At 42.0% G+C, this 24,217-nt stretch overlaps 1 protein-coding gene and 1 long non-coding RNA gene across 8 annotated transcripts in view; one reads left to right on the forward strand and one right to left on the reverse strand.

The window, feature by feature from the left end:
- Positions 1-24,217, forward strand: part of KDM5C (lysine demethylase 5C) — a 66,386-nt gene that overhangs the window by 40,742 nt on the left and 1,427 nt on the right. For 3 of the 5 annotated variants that reach the window (XR_004180769.1, XR_004180770.1, XR_001898533.3), the window contains 2 exons: positions 6,252-6,333; positions 9,544-9,895. The gene's annotated coding sequence lies outside the window, so the exon portion shown is untranslated. Of the gene's footprint in view, positions 1-6,251; positions 6,334-9,531; positions 9,896-20,914; positions 21,052-24,217 lie in introns of those variants that run through there. The other 2 variants (XR_001898536.3, XR_001898534.3) reach the window with 2 other exon arrangements.
- Positions 1-24,217, reverse strand: part of LOC103880750 — a 115,787-nt gene that overhangs the window by 30,469 nt on the left and 61,101 nt on the right. The window lies entirely within an intron of this gene.

Genomic DNA, 24,217 nt, shown 5'->3' on the forward strand with positions numbered 1-24,217 from the left:
GACAATCAATGGAACAACTCTTAGAAATACTCCTAGCTGCTTCAACTAACAAAGTACATCCAAGATTGCTGATGAGTGTACCCATACTGAAAAGTTTGGCCCTACCCAAACCAGATAAAGACATCACGAGAAAATAAAATTACAGACAAATATCCTTTATGAATATAGATGCAAAATCCCCAACAAAATACTAGCAAACTAAATCCAACAGCATATTAAAAGTAGGATACGTCTTGGCCAAGTGGGATTTATCTTAGGAATGCAGGAATGGTTCAACATAAGAAAATCAATCAATGTAATAACATCACATTAATAGAACAAAGGAAGAGAAACACATGGTCATCTCATTTGATGCAGAAAAGGCATTTCAGGCTGGGTGTGGTAGCCAACACTTACAATCCCAGCACTTTGGGAGGCTGAGGTGGGAGGACTGCTTGAAGCCAGGAGTTTGAGACCAGCTTAGGCAACATAGCAAGACCCCATCTCTACAAAAAAATGTTAAAAATTAGCTGGGCATGGTGATGTGTGCCTGTACTCCCAGCCACAAGGGAGGCTTAGGTGGGAGGCTCCCTTGAGTCCAGGAGTTTGAGGCTGTAGTGAGCTTTGATCGTGCCCCTGCACTCCAGCCTAGGTGACAAAATGAGACCTCGTCTCTCTTAAAAAAAAAATCAAAAAGGCATAGAGCTAATAAATTCAGCAAAGTTGCAAGGTGCAAGATCAACACATAAAAAGTAGTTGTGCTTTTATACACTAGCAATGAGCAATTCAAAATGAAGTTAAGAAAACAATTCAATTTACAATAGCATCTAAAAGAATAAAATATCTAGGAATAAATTTAATCAAGGAAGAGAAAGACTTGTACATTAAAAACCATGAAACATTGGTGAAAGAAATTAAAGATCTAAAGAAATGGGAAGGCATCTCATGTTCATAGACTGGAAGAAAATACTGGTAAGATGTTAATACTAGCCAAAGTGATCTACAGATTCAACACAGTCCTTATGACAATTCCAACAGGCTTTTTGCAGAAATGAAAAAGCTAGCCAGGTGTGGTATCTCATGCCTGTAATCCCAGCACTTTGGGAGGCTGAGGAGGGCAGACCACAAGGTCAGGAGTTTGAGGCCAGCCTGGCCAACATGGTGGAACCCCGTATCTACTAAAAATCATTTTAAAAAAATTATCCGGGCATGGTAATCTGTGCCTGTAATCCCAGCTACTCGGGAGGCTGAGGCAGGAGAATTACTTGAACCTGGGCGGCGGAGGTTGCAGTGAGCTGAGATCACGCCACTGCACTCCAGCCTGGGCGACAGAGCGAGACTCCGTCTCAAGAAAAAAAAAAAAAAAAAGAAATGAAAAAGCTGATCCTCAAATTCATACGGAATTACAAGGGGCTGTGAATAGCCAAAACAGTCTTAGAAAAAAAAGAACAAAGTCAAATGGCCAATTTTTTTTTTTTTTTTTAAGACACAGTCTTGCTGTGTTGCCTAGGCTGGAGTGCAGTGGCGTAATCTTGGCTCACTGCAGTTTGAAGCTCACTGCAGCCTCAAACTCCTGGGCTCAAGTGATCCTCCTACCTCAGCATCCCAAGTAGGTGGGATTTAAAAGGCATGTGCCACTACACCCAGCTACTTTTTTTTTTTTTTTTTTGTAGAGACAGGGTCTCACTCTTGCCCAGACTGGCCTCAAACTCCTGGGCTCAAGCAGTCCTCCCACCTCAGCCTCCCAAAGTGTTGGGATTACAGGCGTGAGCCACCACACCCGGTTAGCTTTTTCATTTCTGCAAAAAGGCTGTTGGAATTTTCATAAGGACTGTGTTTAATCTGTAGATCACTTTGGCTAGTATTAACATCTTATCAGTATTAAGTCTTCCAAGTCTTGCACAGTGTGAGCCACTGTGCCCAGCCACCAACTGATTTTTTACAAGAGTGCCAAGTCCATTCAATGGGGGGAGAGATTGGTCTCTTCAACAAATGGTGCTGGGACAACTGGATTTTCACATGCAAAAGTATGAAGTTGGATGCCTACTTCACACCATATACCATTAACTCAAAATGGATTAATGACCTAAATTTAAGTCCTAAAACCATAAAACTGGAAGAAAACATAGGAGTTAATGTTCATGACCTTGGATGTAGCAACAGTCACCACAAGCATGAGCAACAACAGAAAAAACAGATAAATCGGACTTCATCAGAATTAAAAATTTTGTGCATCAAAGGACATCAAGAAAGTGAAAAGACAGCCTACAGAATAAGATAACATATTTGCAATCATATATCTGATAAGGATTTGCTATCCAGAATATACAAATAACTCCTACAACTCAACAACAAAAAGACAAGCAATTCAATTTAAAAATGGGCAAAGGAGGCCAGGCGCGGTGGCTCACGCCTGTAATCCCAGCACTTTGGGAGGCAGAGATGGGCAGATCACCAGAGGTCAGGAGTTCAAGGCCAGCCTGGCCAACATGGTGAAACCCATCTCTACTAAAAATACAAAAATTAGCTGGGCGTGGTGGCATGTGCCTGTAATCCCAGCTACTTGGGAGGCTGAGGCAGGAGAATCACTTGAACCTGGGAGGTGGCAGCTACAGTGAGCCATGATCATGCCACTGCACTCCAGCCTGGGCAACAGAGCAAGACTGTCTAAAAAAAACAAAACAAAACAAAACAAAGGATCATGTCTTTGTGATTAGGAATTTAAAAAAATGGGCAAAGGACTTGAATAGATATTTCTTCCAAGATATAAAAATGGCCAAGAGCACATGAAAAGATACTCAACATCATTAGATCAGTTACCACTTCATACCCACTAGTATGGCTATAATAATAATAATAATAATAATAAAATAATAAGTATTGGAGAAGATGGGGAGAAATTGGAGTCCTGGTACAGAGAATTATATGACCCAGCAATTCCACTCCTAAGAATATATCCAAACGAACTGAAAACAAGGAGTCAAAACATATTTCTGAACCAGCATTCTTTGCATCATTATTCACAATAACCAAAAGGTAAAAAACCCCAAGTGCCCATCAACAGATAACTGTATAAACAAAATGCAGTATATACAAATACTGGAATATTATTCAGCCACAAAAAGAATAAAGGTTGGACACATGCTACAACATGGATGAACCTTGAAAAAATTATTCTAGCTGGGTGTGGTGGCTCACGCCTGTAGTCCCACCTACTCAGGAGGCTGAGGTGGGAGGATCACCTGAGCCCAGCTGGGGAGGTCGAGGCTGCAGTGAGCCGTGATTGCTCACTGCACCCCAGCCTGGATGACAGAGTGAGACCCTGTCTCAAAGAAAATATTATTCTAAGTGAAATAATCCAGACACGAAAGGACAAATATTGTATGACTCCACTTAAATGAAATTATCTAGACTAGGCAAATTCATAGAGACAGAAAGTAGGTTAGAGATTACCAGAGGCTGCAGGTAATAGGGAAATGATTGCTTAATGGGTATAGAGTTTCTGTTTGGGGTGATGAAAAAGTTTTGGAACTAGATACTGTAGTGGTGATGGTTACCGAACATTGTGAATGTAATTAATGCCATCTAATTGTACACTCAAAAATGGTTAAAATGGATTTTTGTTTTGTTTTGTTTTTTTGAGGTGGAGTCTCAACTCTATCGCCCAGACTGAAGTGCAATGCTGATATCTCGGCTCACTGCAGCCTCCATCTCCTGGGTCCAAGCAATTCTCTTGCCTCACAGCCTCCCGAGTAGCTGGGATTACAGGTGCCCACCACCATGCCTGGCTAATTTTTGTATTTTTAGTAGAGATGGGCTTTCACCATGTTGGCCAGGCTGGTGTCGAACTCCTGACCTCAGGTGATCTGCCCGCCTCGGCCTCCCAAAGTGCTGGGATTACAGGCATGAGCCACCATGCCCTTCCAGAAATTTTTATGTTATATATAGTTTACCACAATAAAAAAGTTTGGCCCAGCCAGCGCGGTGGCTCACGCCTGTAATCCCAGCACTTTGGGAGGCTAAGGTGGGTGGATCACCTGAGGTCGGGAGTTCAAGACCAGCCTGACCAACATGGAGAAACCCATCTCTACTAAAAATACAAAATTAGCCTGGCCTGGTGGCGGATGCCTGTAATCCCAGCTACTCAGGAGGCTGAGGCAGGAGAATCATTTGAAACCAGGAGGCGGAGGTTGCGGTGAGCCAAGATCAAGCCATTGCACTCCAGCCTGGGCAACAAGAGTAAAACTCCGTATCAAAAAAAAAAAAAAGGTGGCTCACATCTGTAATCTCAGCACTTTGGGAGGCCGAGGCGGGCGAATCACGAGGTCAGGAGATCAAGATCATCCTGGCTAACACAGTGAAACCCTGTCTCTACTAAAAATACAAAAAATTAGCCGGGCGTGGTGGCGGGTGCCTGTAGTCCCAGCTACTCGGGAGGCTGAGGCAGAAGAATGGCGTGAACCCGGGAGGTGGAGCTTGCAATGAGCTGAGATCACGCCACTGCACTCCAGCCTCAAAGACAGAGTGAGACTCCGTCTCAAAAAAACAAAAACAAAACAAAACAAAAAACTTTGGCCCTATCAAAAATTACACTTCTTTTTCCCTGATCTATCATCCATAGAATCAATTCTCACATATTATGGAGGTTTCTTTTTTTCTTTTTTTTTTCTTTTTTTTTTTTTTGAGACATGGTCTCACTCTGTCACCCATATTATGGAGGTTTCTGCCAGTATAAACTAGCTACATCTTATCATTTGTGTGTGTGTGTGTGCTTTCTCCTCATAGGTTTGACTTTACTTCCTGGGATGTACAGGAATCTGAATTCAGTAATGGGTCTGGAGGCAATGAGAGATGATACGGGTGGATATTGAAAAGATTAGCCTAACAGTGAGAGGGTCCCCAAGTCAGGCAGGACCAGCCCCATAGACTGAGGAAGAAGGGCTGCTTCTGCTGCCAAGGGAGACTCAGTGAGGGTTGGGGTTTAGGGTGCTCAGATCTATCCAAATCAATCCTGATGTTCCTAGTCCTATTCTCAAGGTCCCATTTTTCCCTAATCAGTGGCCATGTTTTTGCATATGAGACCTGGAGATCTTATGAATTCAACCTGCATTGTAATTCAGCAACCTGCAGGATTTGGTTTTATGTCTGATTTCAGGCTGCATCAGTCCTGCGCCTGGAAGAGATAAAAAGATTACTTAAAAAAAAAAATTATATATATATATATATATGTGCTGGGCACAGTGGCTCACACCTCTAATCCCATCACCAGCACTTTGGAAGGCCAAGGCGGGTGGATCACTTGAGGCCAGGAGTTCAACACCAGCCTGGCCCACATGGTGAAACCCCTCCTCTACTAAAAATATAAAAATTAGCCGGATGTGGTGGTGGGCACCTGTAATCCCAGCTACTCGGGTGGCTGAGGCAAGAGAATCGCTTGAACCTGGGAGGCAGAGGTTGCAGTGAGCCGAAATCATGCCACTGCCCTTAAGCCTGGGTGACAGAGTGAGACTCTATTTCTTTGAGCAGTTTTAGGTCCACAGCAAAATTGAGTGGAAAGTATGTATCCCATATACCCACTGCTCCTACACAGACACAGCTTCCCCCACTATCAACATCCCCAGCAGAGTGGTACATTCGTTATAGTCAATACATTGGCACATAATTAGTCAAGTACATAGCTTACATTAAGGTTCACTCTTGGTGTTGTACACTCTATGGGTTTTGAAAAATGTATAATTATATGTATGCACCATTATAGTATCATACAGAGTAGTTTCATTGCCCTGAAAATCCTCTGTGTTCCACCTATTCATACTTCCCTCCCATAACTCCTAGCAACTTCTGATTTTTTTTTTACTGTCTCCATAGTTTTACCTATTCCAGAATGTTATTATTTAGGAATCATATAGTATATGGCCTTTTCAGATTGCCTTCTTTCATGTATTAATATGCATTTAAGATTCTTCCATGTCTCTTGGTGGCTTGATAGCTTATTTATCTTTATTGCTGAATAACATTCTGTTGTCTGGATGTACCACAGTTTATCCATTTACTTACTGAAGGGCATCTTGGTTTCTTCCAAGTTTGCGCAGTTGTGAATAAATCGGCTATAAATATCCATTGCAGGTTTTTATGTAGTTGTAAGTTTTCAAATCACTTTTCAAATATAAAAGAGTGTGATTGCTGAATGGTAAGGTAAGAATATGTTTAGTTTTGTAAGAACCTGCCAAACTGTCTTCCAAAGTGGCTGAACTGTTTTGCATTCCCACCAGCAATGAATGAGAGTTCCTGTTGCTCCACATCCTCATCAGCATTTGGTATTGTCGGTGTCCTGGATTTTGGCCATACTAAGAGGTATGTGGTGGTATCTCCCTGTATTAATTTGCAAACCCTAATGACATATGATGTGGAGCATCTTTTAACATGCTTATTTGCCATCTGTATATATTTTTTGGTGAGGTGCCTGTTCAGGTCTTTTGCCCTTTTTCTTTTTCTGAGGTGGGGTATTGCTGTGTTGCCCAGGCTCATCTCCATCTCCTCAGTCAAATGATCCTCCTGCCTCAGCCTCCCAAGTAGCTGGGACTACATGCGTGTGCCACCATGCCAGGCTTCTTTTGCCTGTTTTAAAATCGGGATGTTCCTTTTCTTATTGTTGAGTTTTAAGAGTTATTTATGTGTCTTAGATAAAGAATCAGATATGTCTTTTGCAAATACTTTATACCAATCTATAGTTTGTTTTCTCATTCTCTTGACAGTGTCTTGTTTTTTTTTTTTGTTTTTTTTATTTGTTTGTTTGTTTGTTTTTTGGAGAGGGAGTCTCGCTCTGTCACCTAGGCTGGAGTGCAATGGCACAATCTTGGCTCACTGCAACCTCTGCCTCCAGGGTTCAAGCCATTCTCCTGCCTCAGCTTCCCAAGTAGCTGAGATTAGGCGCTTGCCACCATGCCCAGCTAATTTTGAATTTTTCTTTTGAGATGAGTTTTGCTCATGTCACCCAGGCTGGAGTGCAATGGCAGGATCTTGGCTCACTGCAACCTCCACCTCCCGGATTCAAGCGATTCTCCTGCCTCAGCCTCCCGAGTAGATGGGACTATAGGCACCTGCCACCATGCCTGGCTAATTTTTGTGTTTTTGGTAGAGACGAGGTTTCACCGTGTTGGCCAGGCTGGTCTTGAATTCCTGACCTCACGTCATCCACCCGCTTCGGCCACCCACAGTGTTGGGATTACAGGTGTGCGCCACCACACCCGGGTTTAATTTTTGTGTTTTTAGTAGAGATGGGGTTTCACCATGTTGGCCAGGCTGGTCTCAAACTGCTGACCTCAGGTGATCCACTCACCTCGGCCACCCAAAGTGTTGGGATTACAGGCGTGAGCCATCGCGCCTGGACAGTGTCTTTTGCAGAGCAGAAGTTTTTAATCTGAATGAAGTCCAGCTTATCAATCATTTCTTTCATGGATCATGCCTTTGGTGTTGTACCTAAAAACTTACTGCCATACCCAAGGGCACTAACATGTTCTCCTATGTTATCTTCTAGGGGTTTTACAGTTTTGCATTTTACATTTAGGTGTATGATCCATTTTGAGTTAATTTTTTGAAGGGTGTAAAGGAGATTTCTTTTTTGAGGGCAGTGAAAGAAGCTCTCCAGTGTCTGACCATGCCTTGAACTAAAAGTTTACAACCATGATCTTGCCTTTAAAGAGTTTTTTCTTAATTATGTCAGCAATATGTATTTATTGTTGTTCATAAATGGTCAAAAGATACTACCTATTAGACTAAAACAAAGTATAGCTTCTCAAATACAGCATCACATAGAGACAAAGAATGAAAAGGCCAGTCATGTGTATACTTTAAAACACCCATATATACACATATACCCTCATGTCCAATACAAGCAAATGTTCTCCATACTTTGCTTTGAAAGCAGGAAACATTGAGTTGCAGAGGTTCTAAGATACAGAACATATTGAACACATTTCAGGCATTTAAAAAATGCACTGAAATAGCAAGAATAAAGTTTTTTTCTGGCCAGGCATGGTGGCTTAGGTGTATAATTCCACCACTTTGGGAGGCTGAGGCAGGAGGATCGCTTGAGTTCGGGAGTTCAAGACCAGCCTGGGCAACATAGTGAGACCCTGGGTCAACAAAAAATAAAATATTGGCTGAGCATAGTAGCATGCACCTATAGTCCCAGCTACTCTGGAGGCTGAGGTGGGAGGATTGCTTGAGCTCGGGAGGTGGAGGCTGCAGTGAGCCGTGATCACGCCATTGCACTCCAGCCTTGGTGACAGAGTGAAACCCTGAAAAAAAAAAAGGTTGTTTTTCTTCAAACATTTTGATCCGAGCTAAAGCAAAGAGTACATTAGAACAGACCAGAAAGATGTGTACAAGTAGATCTGTTTCCTTCTCAAACATTTAACAATTTACTTATTAAACATTAAGCTGAGTCAGTTTAAACCAAATGACATAATAACTGATTATTGCTCCAAACAGGAATCTGTTGTTTCTTAGTGTCTATAGATAGAAGTTTCACAGATGCAAGGACGTTATTTACCTGAAAGATCATTCCCGTTACAATTAGAGGGCATTCATGCAAAAATTGTTTCCTGTTTTATTTGCCTTTTAAAATTGTGAAACATGATACGAAGACATTTCCTTATGTAATTACAAAATCATTAGTACACCTAACACAATTCACAATCCTTCCTTACTGTCATCATAGTCAAATGAACGTCACTATATTCAAATGTTCCCAATTTAACTAAAAACATATTTTGAAAAATTATTTACAAATAAAACTTTTTTTTAAATGCAGGGTCTTGTTCTGTCACCCAGGCTGGAGTGCAGCACAATCATAGCTCACTGTAACCTCAAACTTCTGGGCTCCACTGATCCTTCAGCTTCAGCCTCCTGAGTAGCTGGGCCTACAGGCATACACCACCATACCTGGTTAATTTTTATTTTTTTCAGAGCAGGAGTGAAAGTTTATTTAAAAGCTTTAGAACAGTAAGGAAAGGAAAGAAAAGAAGGAAAGTACAACTTGGAAGAGGGCCAAGTGGGTGACTTGAGAAACCAAGTGCACCTAATTTGAATTTTTTGGTAAGAGATAGAGTCTTGCTATGTTGTCCAGTCTGGTCTCCAACTTCCAGCCTCAAGTGATCCTTCCATCTTTGCTTCCCAAAGTGCTGGGATTACAGGTGTGAGCCACCACACCCGACCAAAATGTATCTTTTAATAGTTAGATTGTTTGATTCAGGATCCAAACATTGACTTTTATGGTCACCACTTCCTTACTTTTCTTTAACATTTTACCACTTAAGCATGACTTCCTATTTGTGTAGTTTAGTTTTGCCTGTTTTTATTAACCTCATAGAGTCATAACAGTATGTATTCTTTTGTGTTTGGTTTCTTTCATTCAACATTATGCTTTTAAGATTGATCCATGTTTTAACATGTAGCTGTGCTTTATCTTCTTGCCTGTATAGTATTGAAATCAACCCAGTTTTCACACTAAACCGAAAATTGAGAAACTTATATTTGTTTTTATCTGAGTTCCTTTCTCAGGAAACCAATAATCAGGCCTCCCAGAGAGAATCGAGGATCTGAAACCTCCCATATCACCACATCTAGACAATGAGACACACCTGCTGCCTGTTGACAAACTCCTCTTCTTTATACCTCCCGAATTTCTGTTTTCCTGCATATGGTTACGGTGAGACACCAGACCCCTCATCCAACCACCTGCTGCCTGTTGACCAACTCCTCTTCCTTACCTCTCCCTAATTCTTGTTTTACATTCCTTCCCTACTATAAAAACCCCTAACTTTAGTCAGTTGGAGAGATGGATTTGAGACTGGTCTCCCATCTCCTGGCTGACATTACTGGCATTAAAGCTGTTCTTCCCTGGCAATATTCATCTCAGTGATTGGCTTTCTGTGCAGCAAGAAATCAGACCTAGGCCGAACCCCTGGTGTTTGGCAACAGTATTTCATTGTATGAATCTGCCATAATCTATCAACTCTACTTTTGAAAGGCATTTGGAACATTCTGATTTTTAACTGTATAAACAATGCTGCAAGAACATTTTTGTACATATTTCCTGGTACACATAAACAGACTTTTTTTTTTTTTTTTGAGACAGAGTCTTGCTCTGTCGCCCAGGTTGGAGCGCAGTGGTGTGATCTCGGCTCACTGCAACCTCCGTCTCCCAGGTTCAAGTGATTCTCCTGCCTCAGCCTCCCGAGTAGCTGGGACTACAGGTGTGCACCACCACACCCAGCTAATTTTTGTATTTTTAGTAGAGATGGGGTTTCACCATGTTGACCAGGCTGGTCTCAAACTCCTGACCTCAGGTGATTCACCTGCCTCGGCCTCCCAAAGTGCTGGGATTACAGGCGTGAGCCACTGCGCCTGGCCCTAAGCGTACATTTCTGTAGGGTGTATGACTTATTGGGACAAAAGGTATACACATCTTTAACTTTTCTAGCTAGTGTCAAACTTTCCTGAAGTAGTTTTACTAATGTATACTCCCAACCAGCAGAGTATGAAAGGTCCTATTATTCCACATACTTCCCAACCCTTGGAACAGTCAATTTTAAATTTTTGCCAAGCTGAGGATTGCAAAATGGTATCTCATGTGGGTTAAAATAGGCATTTTCCTGATAATTAATGAAGTTGAGCACCTTTAATATTTTTTTCTTTTTAGAGACAGGGTCTTGCTCTGTTGCCCAGGCTAGAGTGCAGTGCCACGATCATAGCTCACTGCAGCCTCGAACTACAGGGCTGGGCTCAAGTAGTCCTCCGGCCTCAGGCTCCTAAGCAGCTGGGACTACAGGCATGCCACCATCACGCCTGGATATTAAAAAATTTTTTTTGTAGAGATGGTCTCACTATGTTGCCCAGGCTGGTCTTCAACTCCTGGTCTCAACTGATCCTCCCACTTGGGCTTCCCAAGTTGCTGGGATTGCAGGCATGAGCCAGCACACCAGGCCTACCTTTTCATATTTTTTTTTTTTTTTTTTTTTTTTTTGAGGCGGAGTCTCGCTCTGTCGTCCCCAGGCTGGAGTGCAGTGGCGCGATCTCGGCTCACTGCAAGCTCCGCCTCCCGGGTTTACGCCATTCTCCTGCCTCAGCCTCCCGAGTAGCTGGGACTACAGGCGCCGCCACTACGCCCGGCTAATTTTTTGTATTTTTAGTAGAGACGGGGTTTCACTGTGTTAGCCAGGATGGTCTCGATCTCCTGACCTCGTGATCCGCCCGTCTCGGCCTCCCAAAGTGCTGGGATTACAGGCTTGAGCCACCGCGCCCGGCCCTTTTCATATTTTTTACTGGTCATTCAAGTACTCTCTTGTAAAACTGTTCGACTCTTTTGCATATTTTTCTATTGATTATCTATCTTTCTCTTGTTGAATTGTAGAACTTCATCTTACAATCTGGATATGGAATCTGATTTTAAGTGAGGCAAACATATTTTCCCATTTTGTGGTTTTCCTTTGTACTGTTTATGGTGTCTCTGGGTGAAGAAGTTATTATTTTTGATGGAGTCAATTTTACCAGTCCTTCCCTTTCATGCTTTGTACTTTTGGTGTTTTGTTTAATAAGTCTTTTACCATCCCAGGCCCAGCGTGGTGGCTCATGCCTGTAATCCCAGGACTTTAGGAAGCCAAGGTGGGAGGATTGAGGCCAGGAGTTTGAGACCAGCCTGGGCAATGTAGCGAGACCCCCCATCTCTATTTTTTAAAAAAGAAATCTTTTACTATTCTAATGTCAAGAATGTACTTCTTTGTTACTTTCTTTGCTTTTCACACTTAGGTCTATGATCTACCTGGGAATGATTTGATTTTTAAAAAATACATAATGTGAAGTAAATACCCAATTTATTTTTAGTTTTTTTAACTGGGCACCCAATTGTCCCAGCACCATTTGTTGGAAAGACTGCCCTGCTCCCATGGCTCTACAGAGACACATTTTTGATAAATCAAGTATGCGAATATGCACGGATTCATCCTTCTTTTCTTTTTTCTTTTTTGTGACGGAGTCTCGCTCTGTCACCCAGGCTGGAGCGCAGTGGCACAATCTCAGCTCATGGCAACCTCTGCTTCCCGGGTTCAAGCAATTCTCCTGCCTCAGCCTCCCAAGTAGCTGGGATTACAGGCACCTGCCATCACACCTGGCTAATTTTTGTAGCTTTAGTAGAGTCGGAGTTTCACCATGTTGGCCAGGCTGGTCTTGAGTTCCTGACCTCAGGTAATCCACCCGCCTCGGCCTCCCAAAGTGCTGGGATTACAGGCATGAGCCACTGCGCCCGGCCAGATTCGTTTTTCTATCCTTGTGCCAATACTACACTTTTTTTTTTTTTTTTTCCTGAGATGGAGTTTTACTCTTGTTGCCCAGGCTGGAGTGCAATGGCGCGTTCTCGGCTCAACGCAATCTCCGCCTCCCAGGTTCAAGTGATTCTACTGCCTCAGCCTCCCGAGTAGCTGGGATTACAGGCGTGTGCCACCACGCCCAGCTAATTTTGTATTTTTAGTAGAGACGGGGTTTCGCCATGTTTGCCAGACTGGTCTCAAACTCCTGACCTCAGGTGATCCACCTACCTCGGCCTCCTAAAGTGCTAGGATTACAGCCGTGAGCCACACTGTGCCCAGCCCCATCCTATCTTTCTTGAGGAGGCAGGTTAAGTGGAGAAGGGGACCTAGTTCAGAGGGGTTTAGGAGATCAGGTTGGCTGCGGAGGGACTCAAGCTCTGGAGATGCCTTCAGGGACAGTCTCCTCTCTGGCCATTTTATTTCCCCAACTACCACCAGGAGGTGCTGCTGGGATTGAGCCCCTTCCTGCCCTTTACCTGGCATTCAGGCCTCATTCTCTTCTGAGGGCCTCCCTTCATCTCCCTGCCCTTGCACGATGGCATCCTGTTTGGTCCTGGGATCAGCTCCAAATAGGAAGGCAGGCAAACACCCAGACCTTTCCCCTAGACTAAGGCTTAAGATCAGGCCGAGTCAGCGCCTGTGCATCCATTACTTCCTGCCACCCCTAACTGCAGACATCAGAGTCCCCAGCTGGGCCTGTCCTGCTATGTGGCCTATGTGGCTACCTGCTCAACCTGTAGCCTGGCTTAGGACAACCCCAATAACGATCCCTCTACATAACCAACCATTGCAGACCAAAAGCAGAGGCCCAAGGGAGCAGAAAGGATCCCAGGAGGAGCAGGCACATTGAGGGGTACTCAGATGGGGAGGGCCACCCGCCCAGGAACTGCTGAACTGCCTGGGTGCAAGTCCTCCCTGTGTCTCAGTGGAGACATCCCTCTGGCTGTTTCTCTGACTCTATTTGGAGGGAGTTTGAGGGTGATGAGAAGGATGGGAAGGGGGCTTGGTAAGAATGTGTTACTTTGTATTTATTTCATCTAGTTATTACAAAAAAGAAAATATGCACTGTTAGAGAACACAGTAAATCTTTAATTTGTATAAATATTTAAATAAACTTCATATTTTTCATGACATACTTGAGCACCTTCTGTGAATATGCATTTTATATAAGGTTTTATGCTGGAAGCAGCTATATACCATTTCTGATTAAGACTTTTTATTCATGATCTCTTCAAATTCTTGACTCTTAATGAGAAATGATTGCTGTTCAGACAGGTGGTGGTAAATGGAAAAGGAGAATTTACCTATGTTTCCACCCATTACCAGAATTTCCATTTCATTCCTGAAATCATTTAAGTCCCGTTGAACAATTTAATAGTTTTAAAAGAACAATTCGTTCCTCCAGTTATTTGCAGATGTTACTCTACTCCTTTTGCTACAAAACGAATGTTTGTCCCTCTTCCCCCAAATTCACAGGTTGAAATCAAATCCCCCATACGATGGTATCTGCAGGTAGGGCCTTTGGGAGGTGAATAGGTCATGAAGGTGGAGCCCCATGGATGGGATTAGTGCCCTTAATAAAAGAGTACCAAGAGAGACAGACCCCTTGCCCCTTCCACCACATGGGGAGACAGTGAGAAGGTGCCATCTGTGAACCAGAAAGTGGGCCCTCACCAGACACTGAATCTGCCGATGCCTTAATCTTAGACTTCCCAGCCTCTGGAACTGTGAGAAATACATTTTTGTTCTTTATAAGTCACCCAGTCTATGATGGTTTGTTACAGCAGACTTTTAATAACTTTTCTTTATTATTCAAACTATAATAGCAACAGCACCTGGAAACCATTTTCACCTAACCTTTCCTTTTTTTTTGTTTCTGATTAAGTACTTGCCCACTTTTCCAAAGTTTAATTTTTGCTTTGAACCCCAAATCTTTGTCAGTTGACATTAGTTAATTTTGACATGGTCCTTCCAAATTTCTATTAACTATATTCAGGGATCCAAAAAGTCAGCTAATCTTTCCATAGATCTGCCAGGTGAGAATCATTCAAGGAAAAAATCTTCACCTTTTAAATTTTTTTGCTCACAAACTTTTGAAACTGTTCTTCCTTTGGATCAGCTCCCACACTTAAGTATGAAATAGCAGAGAGGGATGTTTTGATCCCTTGTCTTTACACAAAACTGAAAACAGGTGAGAGGTTAGTGCCTTGTATGTAATTAGATTCTGAGTATGATATTGATAGTATCATTTCCTGTGGAAATCAGATAGAAAGGCAAACTCTTACAAATGAGGGCTTCTCTGTGTAAAACAGTAAATGAAATAATGTATTACTTGAATCTCAGGGTTTTCAGAGCAAATTCTAGATGCAAAGCCTTTACATCTTCCTATCACTGTGGCTTCACTCACTACACAGACTTAATTGTTTTAAAACATTCATAAAAATGCAATGCATGCTCCTAGTTTGGATCATTTTGCTATAAATTATGAGAAATTATTATAACTGGTGTAATTTGAATAGGGTCTGAGGACTAGGTGGTAGTAATGTACCAACATTAATTTCATGACATTGATGGGTGCATTGTGGTTATGCTGGAAAATGTCATTTATAGAAAATGTACACTAAAATATTCAGAAATGATGGGGCACCAGGTCTGCAACCTACTCTCAAATGGTTCCGGAAAAAAGTTATCTGTACTGTTCTTGCAACTTTTCTTTCACTTTGTGATACCTTCAAAACATACAATAATTTATGAATTATTAATTTGACTATTTTGACCTGGAATAGTCTGCTTGGCATTGTTGCGTCTCTTGATAATTTTCCATGCAAATCAGACATTTAGGCTGAAGAGCGAGGGCTTGTCAGGCATCCAAATCTAAATCTGAGATGATCCTCATGACTTAAGCATCATTTGTGGACACTGAGTTAGTCTTAGAAATGCGATGACATTCCAGCTTTACTCCAAAAGTTGTACAGTATGGTATTGTGAGGGTTAATTTTATGTGTCAACTCGAATGTGCCATTGGTGCCCAGATATTTGGTCAAACATTATTCTGGATGTTGTGTGAGGATGTTTTAGGATGAGGTTAACATACACACATACATATATACATACATACATTATTTATTTGACAGGGTCTCAGTCTGTCACCCAGGCTGGAGTGCAGTGATGCGATCCCCAGTTGAGGGTGATCCTCCCATCTCAGCCTCCCAAGTAGCTGGGACTATAGATGTGCTACCACGCCTGGCTAGTTTTTTTTTTTTTTTTTTTTTTTTTGACAGTCTTGCTCTGTTGCCCAGGCTGGAGTGCAGTGGCATGATCTTAGCTCACTGCAACCTCCGCCTCCTGGGTTCAAGTGATTCTCCTGCCTCAGCCTCCCGAGTAGCTGGGATTACAGACATGCAGCAGCACACCTGGCTAACTTTTTGTATTTTTAATAGAGGCAGGGTTTCACCATGTTGGCCAGGCTGGTCTCGAACTCCTGACTTCAGGTGATCCATCTGCCTAGGCCTCCCAAAGTGTTGGGATTACAGGCGTGAGCCACCACGCCAGGCCTGGGTGGACCCAGTTTCTAATAGCTTACATTTGCATATCAAAGGTTGCCAGCCTGGCTCTAAGAGCCAGGGCTTTATAAGAAACTTTTCCAGAGATGCTTTAAAAAACAAAAACTTCCCAAGGACCCCTTTTCCTCTCTATCTGCCTAAAATAATTTCTTAATAACTCCTACAACATTACTCCCTGTGGAGACACCACACTAACTGCTGTTAGGGGATTTTGGGCGGCGACTCCTTCTGGCTACTTCCTGCTGAAAAGGGGCGTCAAATGGGGAACAGCAGCTAGGGCTCCTCCTGGGATTGATCTAAGGGTCCTCGGAAGAATGGCCTGTCTATGTGTGGTTCAGTTTACAGCACCATTTGGAGTTTGATTGCTTCTAGGCGAGAAGAAACAATTCGAGTTATAGTATTGTGTACACAGGGTCCAAATATCAATACAAGACATATAAGCAAGAGAGGGCTTAATAAAGGGGTTAACCAATTCCATAAAGAAGACTGGAATTTCTTAAAGAGGGTTTGTAGCCACTTGAGGCTGAAGCCGGCATTTTCCCTGAGCCTGTCAATAATTTTGATTTGATTTTTAAGTACCTGTAAATTTTCCTTTACTAGAGGTATAAATCCAAAAGCAGCATGTTTCATTTAAAACTGCGTCGCTAAACCCAATAAAAAGTCCTACCAGACTCAGTGATAGTAAAACTTTCATGCTTCCTTTTTGTTAGTAACTATTATCTCTGCTATAAGGATAATAATTAAGCAAAATACGACAGCGATGGAAACTCTCTGTTTACTATTTCAGTTAGAAGGTGCTACTGTGTATAACCCTTTTGCAAATAATAGAGTGAGTATAACAATTTCCATAAGTGTGGTGTGGTAGATAATTTTCATCTAAAATTTTACTTGTCAAGATATAGAATTCCCCTTTGGGGAGGTCTATGAAGTTTCTTTCTTTTATTTTCCTAAACAAAGAAACCTCCGGGTTATGGGCACCCTACCCACTTTTATTACCTGGCAGAATTTGCAGGATAATTGCCCAGAACCAGTATATTGATCCGGATTTTTACATTACCCATCCCTTATTTTTTCTTCCAAGCTGCAGGAGATCACTACTTGATTCACAGGAATAAGCAGGGTTAGTCTAAAATGTAGACGAAAAGCTTGAAAACAATTAATGAGACTAGGACTTAATGACAAATGTATGATAAGCTTTGGAGCACCATTTTTCTCTCTAGTCCTCATTTTTGGTAAAAACAAATTGTGAATAAACTGTAGTCTTATATTTGGCCTGATTATTTGCATAAAGTGCAGCAAGAATGGTTATTTCTACATAGGCCTTTTGGATTGGCTTTGATGAAACTGTTTCACAAGGAATTTCAGATAAGACTTTTAAAGCCGAGCCTAGCAATGGGTTTGTATCCTCAAATACCTGTGGACTGGGTGATCCTCTCCTCTTGAGGTCCCAAGATAAACTCGGAGCTTCCAGACCTGTTAGAAAGTGACATTCTTTACTGACCACAGGTTAGGAACCCTGTGCAGGGACTGTGTAGACAAGGTATGAGGCCAGTTCTCCCCAAGGGGTTTTTATTGGCTCTGCATGTCAAGCTTGATTCCTTAAAGAGAAACACACCCTTTCAGTTAAAGCCTTGGTAAAATAACCAGTTTTTCCAATTGTGTCCCGCTGATAAAGAAAAATGGATTCTTATTGCACCGATGCAAACAACTATATTGCCATAAGTTAAGAGTACTCACAGATAGTTTCCAAATTCCAGAGGAACCAGGCAGAGAAATAAACATGCTCTAAATTTTGTTCATAGGAGTATACCTTACTCAATTATTAAAGGCCATGAATAGTTTAAAATAAGTTTCTCCTTGACTCTGAAAAACAAAACAAGGATCAGCAGTATTCCAAGCAAAAGATAAAAGGCTTGCTTTAACTTTCTGAGTGCAGCTCATTTAGTTAACTCTTGTTTTGCTTGATATTTGTGACCATGTCAGTTGTTTAAAAGTTTCCTATGTTCTTTCTCTATTCCAATGTTACAATCTGTAAAGCTATTAAAAACCTGCATTTGAGAAAACCTGTTAAAGTTCTTAATATAGCCTCATTATAAACTGTCTTTTAAGAAGGAACAAAACAAGACAATTGTCTGCGAATGGCAACATTTCCGGGGTAGTTACAATTAAAAACATGACTGACAAAAGAAATTTGTGTATATCCATGGTTTACAATAACTTTACCTTTAATTATGATTGATAGCATATACTTAAGACATTAGAATTTTAGAAATCCCGTACAATTTTTGAACATATATTAGTATTATTCACCAAAATATAACTTAAAGAAGATTGGACATCATTTTGGCAATCTCATGTGACTAAACATGCCAAATAATCCTGTTTACCTCTTTTTAAAAATGTTTCAGAGGCCCTATGAACCATCCAAAAAGCCAGGCATTAGCAAGGACAATTCCCAGACTGCCATAAATTATTTTGCCAAAATGATGACTTGAAAGGCAAAAACATTTTATTAGCCTTTACTATGACACGGAAATCCTGTTTAAAGCCAAGTTTTACCCTTGTATTAGTTTGTTAATGTTAACCCTAATTGGTTTAAATAAAACCTTATAGATCATTCTATCTAATCCTAACCAACTTGACCATGAAGTGAAATTTCTAAAAACTTTTTATAACCCTTTTACTAAAAGGCAGAGTAGTGTTTTAAGACCTCCTTACTATGCTTTTATTTCAATGCTTAGTTTATGAAAAGACCATATAGATACTATGGGAGAAGACAGTGTAGTGCTTCTACCATGCATTTCATTGCAAGGCAACCCAAAGTCAACTGGCTTATTTTGTAATTAGCCCATCCCTGATGGGAGTCTCATCTCCCAGTGGGGGGTGGGGATGTCTCCTTATTTTTCAGGTGGCCAAGAGCATGCTTTTCTGATTTATAACTATTATTAGCCATCCCTTACAGTGTATTTTTTACCTAGTTATTATACACCAAAGCTCTCTTACAATGCGGAGTAATTTCTGATACCGCAAAACTCAAAACCATCAGATAACACAATGCAAAACAGAACAGAGCTTTTGATTTTGAGAGGGATCTATTTGCTTTTAATTCCTGGGGTTTCATGAGGAAAACAGGGTTTTCCCTAAAACGGGGTCTGTGGCACCTCCTCTGTTTTTCCCAAGGAGTCCCATGCTACCAGAAGTTATCTCAGGGCCTTTAATGCATGTATTAAGAATGGCAAGACAAAAAAAAAAAAAAAAGGAGAAAAATAATTCAGCCAACTGAGAAGAACCTTCTTCTTCCAGAAAACAAGATCCAAGAAAAGAAAAACATAAAGGCCTTTTAAATATACCTAAAACTTGAATATTCACTTTTAATTAAGCTGAGCGCTCTTTAAGAAGATCTTTTAAAATCCCTTGTTACTTACTTGACTTCAGCCACGCCAAGCAGTTAAGATGTTTGGCTTTTGAACTTTACAAAGAGTAACCTCAGAGGTGAAACCAATGAGCCTTAATTAGGTTATGACTTAACTGCCAGTGTACAAGGTATTTTCAAAGGAGTGATAGGTAGCTTTTGAAACTGTCGTTGCAAAATTGTGAGTGAGACAGTGAAAGAGATCCGACCCAAACAACTTCATTTTGTTTCCAGCTCACAAGCTGTCCTTGCCAATCACTGGGCATAAGCTGAACCAACTTTGGGAGGAGTTGGGTTTACAGCCTGGCTCTAAGAGCCGGGGCTTTACAAGAAACTTTTCCGGAGATGCTTTAAAAAACGAAAACTTCCCAAGGACCCCTTTTACTCTCTATCTGCCTAAAATAATTTCTTAATAACTCCTACAACAATACTCGTCTTCCCTGAATAGCACTGTTTTCCACGAGAACCAAAAATGCTGGAGAAGAGCTGACTTTTGATTATCAAATGAAAGGTTCTGGAGATATATCTTCAGATTCTATTGACCATAGCCCAGCCAAAAAGAGGGTCAGAACTGTATGTAAATGTGGAGCTGTGACTTGCAGAGATGAATTTTCAGGAAATAGAGCTGATGATGATTATAATTTTTCCCCCTAAGGTTAACATTTTAAAAAATACGTATTTGGGACTCTTACAATCAAGGTTGTACCTATGTCAATTTACAATTCATGTTTCGAGACATTTGCCAAATGCATTACTGATGCCTCTGAAGAGAGGGTCACTGGGTAACATAGACTGATTTGAAGTCTACCTATTTAGTGCTTAGAGACCAAACATGGAAGGCAAACTATTTACAGCTCAGTATATATGTACTTAAGTCTATGTGAACAGAGAAATGCCTCCCGCAGTGTTTGAAAATGTTAAGCTGATAATGTAACTAACAATTGCTGAAAGAACAAACATTCAACTTGCCATACACCTCAAATTTGGAAAAACAGAGTTAATTTGGGCAAATCTACAAGTTCTGTTTTCGTTACTGTATTGTCGTCGTTTAATACTCACTGTACTTGTAGTTGAGACAAATAAGTGATACTGAATTTTATACTCTATTTTCTTTTTCATTAAAACATTGGCATCTTAGTGATATAGACATTTAAGGTATAAAATTGCAGGGAGCCGAAGGCCCGTGGGACGTGACCAACTTGGCATTCCGCTGGAGGCTATATGATCAGAAAACAGTTTATCATGAATGCAGGATGTGGGCAAACTCACATTGCCCCGCCACCAAAAGGTTTGCTGACGGACATTACTCCCTGGTAATGCCAGGCTCCTTGAAGTTATCTACTGAGAAAATTAGCGCCTATTGTTCAAAGGATGCAGTCTCGAAAGCCTGCTGTGAACCAAACAGCCAACTGACAATTACCTGAAAATCACCCTCCCACCCCCATTTCTATCTCTTTTGCCTAATAAATACGGAGGGCTGTGTAAAGATCAGAGCCCTTGTCCACCAGAGGCAAGGTACCCCCGACCCCTTCTTCCAAATATACTCTTTTGTCTCTTGTCTTTTATTCCCGCGTTTGCCCCGCTTTGTTCAGTCCAATAGGTCAGCGGCATAGTGGCGCCCCAGAACAGGGACTTCGAGGACGTGAACGAAGGTCTGCTGGAGCAGAGGAACTGAATTTGACAAGGCAAACGGGGACCCCGGGACGAGTCTGTCGGCAGTGGATATAAGGTCAGTGCCATAAAGAGGTACTGGGAGCAGTGCTTTAAAGAAGTACTGGGAACGGAAAGTTTTCTGAATCAGGGTAACAAGGGGAAGAATTTGTCTATTAAAGAAAAACATTATGTGCAGTTGCTTAAAGTTCTGTTGAGACAGTCTAGAGCTCAGGTTAATTCGCAGACACTAACCTCCTGCAGAAGCCACAAAAGGTTATTACACATAACCCATGGTTTCCACAGGCAGGCACTCTTGATGTGGAAAATTGGGATAGGACAGGAGAAGGATTAAAACAGGCTCATCCATGGCCGGGCGCGGTGGCTCACGCCTGTAATCCCAGCACTTTGGGAGGCCGAGGCGGGCGGATCACAAGGTCAGGAGATCGAGACCACAGTGAAACCCCGTCTCTACTAAAAATACAAAAAATTAGCCGGGCGCGGTGGTGGGCGCCTGTAGTCCCAGCTACTCAGGAGGCTGAGGCAGGAGAATGGCGTGAACCCGGGAGGCGGAGCTTGCAGTGAGCCGAGATCGCGCCACTGCACTCCAGCCTGGGCGACAGCGTGCTCAAAAAAACAAACAAACAAACAAACAAACAAACAAAAAAAAAAGGTCTTAAAGTTGATTCTTCTGTTTTCTCCCCTTGGAGTTTAATTCGTACTGTACTTCTGCCATTATCTCCTTATTATTTTGCTGGACAGCAGGCTAAGTCTAAAAATCTGAAAGAATCTGTTGTCCCACCTACAGCTCCAGTTGAAAATGAAAAACAGGAGAGGGAGGATACAAATTGGCCTATACCACCTCCTCCAATTGCAGAAACATCTGTACTGCCTCCTTTGGTAGCAGAAATAGCCCAATACAAAGAATTTTACCGTCTTCTGCCATAGCTGGAGAGCCCTTAGGACCTTGCCCTTTTCCTATTTCTGTAAGGCCTGATCTAAATAATCCACAGCAGGTTATTCATGAACACACTCCACTAGAGTTTAAGTTGTTAAAGGAATTAAAAGTGAGGGTGGTAAATAATGGCGTACAAAGCCCATTCACCTTAGGATTGCTAGAAGCTGTGTTTGGTGCTATGCGTCTTTTGCCCTTTGATGTGAAACACTTGGCGCGAACTTGTGTGTCTGTGAGTGCATATCTGACATGGAATTTAAATTGACAAAAAGTGTGTGCAAACCAGGCTAGACAGAACCATGTTGCTGGACACGGAGACATTACAGAGGATATGCTGTTAGGTAATGGCCCTTACTCAGACCTGGAACGTCAACTGCTTATCAGCAGTGTGCACAGGCTGCTAAATAAGCCTGGGCCACAATTCCTGAAGAGGGAGTCCCAGTACAATCCTTTTTACATATTATGCAAGGCTCACAGGAACCCTATGCGCAATTTCTTGCAAGATTACAAGAGGCAGTGAAGCATCAGATTCCTCATACCGTGGCTAACCTTAACTCTAGCTTTTGAGAATGCAAACATGCACTGGCACCAGGGAGGTGTACAAAAAACTTAGGAAATTTTCTCAGAGCTTGTCAGGATGTAGGAACTGAGCTTCATCGGTCTGCAATGTTAGCGCAAGCAATGGCTAATTTAGCAGTTGACAAATCTAAAAGAAGCCAAGGGTGAAACCCTAAAATGGGAAAATGTTATAATTGTGGAAAGACTGGACATTTTAAAAAGGAATGTTGCCAGATCTCAGGACAGAAAGGACCTTACAATGCTGTTACCCCCCACCCCCCAACCCCACTGGAAAAACCCCACTGGAGGACTTTGTCCTCGCTGTAACAAAGGAAATCACTGGACTAATCAGTGCTGCTCAAAATTTCATCAAAATGGCACCCCCCCTGCCAGGAAATGAGACAGGGGCCTGAACCCGGGCCCTGAACCCGGGCCCCACAAACAATGAGGGCATTCCCAGTACAGATCTCAACCCCGTTTCAGGAATGGGTTCCCGGAGGCACATTGATTCCCTCACCCCAGAAACACCAGGAAGCGTAGAATTAAATCTACCCACCAGAGGAAAAAATCACATTAGTTGGTGGAGACAAACCTATCAAAGTTCCCACTGGTATTTGGGGACCTTTACCAACAGGATACATGGGACTAATTTTAGGCAAAAGCCATCTTAACTTGCAAGGCATCACTGTAGTCCCAGAAGTGATGGACTCCGATTATGAAGGAGAAATTCAAGTAGTTTTAATGTCACAAAATCTTTGGGGTTTGGAACCAGGAGAATATATTGCTAATTATTGCTTATTCCCTGCAAATTACACCCTTCTCCACAAAAGGAGAAACGAGGAAATAAAGGATTTGGGAGCACAGCTATACAGGAAATCTGTCTATCCTAACCCATAGCCTCTAATAGACCCATCTGTGTAGTACAAATTAAAAGAAATTTTATGGGCTTATGAATACGGGAGCTGATGTATCAGTAATATTTAAAGACAATTGGCCCCCATCCTGGCCCTTACAATTAACTTCTATGTCCCTAGTGGGTATAGGAACAGCTCAAAGTGTTCAACAAAGTGCTGAGATTTTATCTTGTTTTGGTCCAGATGGACAGTCATACACTTTTCAGCCTTATGTTGCAAATATAGCTATTAATTTATGGGGTCGAGACTTACTTACAGCATGGGATATGAGACTTACAAATGAAAACTTTAATAACCCAGGATTTAAAACGTTGAAAGACATGGGATATCAAAAGGAAAAAGGTTTAAGAAAATTTCTACAATGAAATCCTAACCCAATATCAGTAACTGGAAAAACAAATAAAAAAGGGCTAGAATGTCAGGATTTCTTTTTTTTTTTGAGACGGAGTCTCGCTCTGTCGCCCAGGCTGGAGTGCAGTGGCCGGATCTCAGCTCACTGCAAGCTCCGCCTCCCGGGTTCACGCCATTCTCCGGCCTCAGCCTCCCGAGTAGCTGGGACTACAGGCGCCCGCCACCTCGCCCGGCTAGTTTTTTTTTGTATTTTTTTAGTAGAGACGGGGGTTTCACTGTGTTAGCCAGGATGGTCTCGATCTCCTGACCTCGTGATCCACCGGTCTCGGCCTCCCAAAGCACTGGGATTACAGGCTTGAGCCACTGCGCCCGGCCTCTCATATTCACTCTCACATACAACTTCCTGGGCCACTATCTCTAAGTAATGAGAAAGCAGACAAACTAATTGGTTCTGTGTTTCAGCAAGC

The sequence above is a fragment of the Papio anubis genome, chromosome X, assembly GCF_008728515.1.
Source record: "Papio anubis isolate 15944 chromosome X, Panubis1.0, whole genome shotgun sequence".
Lineage (NCBI taxonomy): Eukaryota > Metazoa > Chordata > Mammalia > Primates > Cercopithecidae > Papio > Papio anubis.